At 40.4% G+C, this 1177-nt stretch overlaps 1 protein-coding gene across 1 annotated transcript in view; it reads left to right on the top strand.

Annotated features, from left to right (window-relative positions):
- Positions 1-1177, top strand: part of rps6ka3b (ribosomal protein S6 kinase A3b) — a 50199-nt gene that overhangs the window by 44455 nt on the left and 4567 nt on the right. The gene's annotated exons all lie outside the window — the stretch shown is intronic.

Below are 1177 nucleotides of genomic sequence, written 5' to 3'. Positions count from 1 at the left end.
CATAAAGACTGTTTTTAAAGGCTGGATGTTTTGTATACCCAGAGTTTACCCAAATATATACAAATGAAATACTAATTTGTAGAATTTACAATATATAACATATAACAATATACATATTTCTTGTCCAGAAGAAACAAGGAGTGTGATTATATAGGCTGTTTTGCCAGTTACCGCTGTAACAACATCATTTTGTAGGTAGTGATATGTGGTGCTGTTGGACAGTACCTGTATTGCATTACACTGAGAGGTGATTTATTTCTAGTCATTTCATTACTAAAAGAAAAAAAAAGAATTATTGGATTGCCTCATAGAATAGAATAAATTATGTTACAATGAGAACAAAGTGTGAATGTGTTTGGACCAAAATGAAAAACTGTCTTAGCCTTGTGATTACAAGCCAAAATACTGGTACAGATATTTAAGCTTTTCTGAGAGTTGGTTGGTACATTTACACCAACGTAGCCTACAGTCTGCAGTAAACATACTCTGTGTGTGTGTTTGTTTGTTTGTTTGTTTGTTTGCAGGAGGTTTCGGGCCTAAATTGTGACCAGCTGCTGTCTTCAGGCCAGGTGTTACCCAGTGAGTGTGTGAGTGGACTGGTGGAGCTGGTTGGAAACCCAAACACCAGCCCGACCTTGACAAGCTCCATCATCTCCCTGCTGGCAAAACTAGGTAGTGTGCACCTGTGTACATACATCATATCCCTTTCCCCCATCACACACATGCCATAACCTTAAGGCTGTAGCAGTTTTTCATGTTGGTGTCACATGGGAACAGGATCTTCTTTCTTTAGGAATCAGATGCAGAAAACTGAAAACATAGTCCTTATCTTTTTCCCATCTTGCACACACTCCCTCAGCCTGTGATGATGACAGTCGGGAGATACTTCACAGCAGCTACAACCTCACCAGCACCCTGGCCTCTGTCATCCACTGCCATAGTGCCACACCAAGAGATCCACTGCTACTGCAGGTATGTCCATCCCTGCAGACAGTTTGGTGTTGCCTTGTCCGGCAGTGTCTTCTCTGTACAGGATATTCTCAGTGCACATTTTGAAAGATGCATTAAGTAACGGATGAGGTTGTCTCAAAAAATCCTGATGGTGCCATGTATTGTTTGATGACCTTGTAATGAATCAAGCTAAAATGAGTAATTGTTGTTATTGCTTTGTAATGGA

Source organism: Seriola lalandi, unplaced genomic scaffold, assembly GCF_002814215.2.
Source record: "Seriola lalandi dorsalis isolate HSWRI2012SDOR001 ecotype SW California unplaced genomic scaffold, Sedor1 jcf7180002054984, whole genome shotgun sequence".
In the NCBI taxonomy this organism is placed as follows: Eukaryota; Metazoa; Chordata; class Actinopteri; order Carangiformes; family Carangidae; genus Seriola; species Seriola lalandi.
Note: the sequence above shows the minus strand (reverse complement) of the source record. Positions and strands in the feature narration are given on the sequence as shown.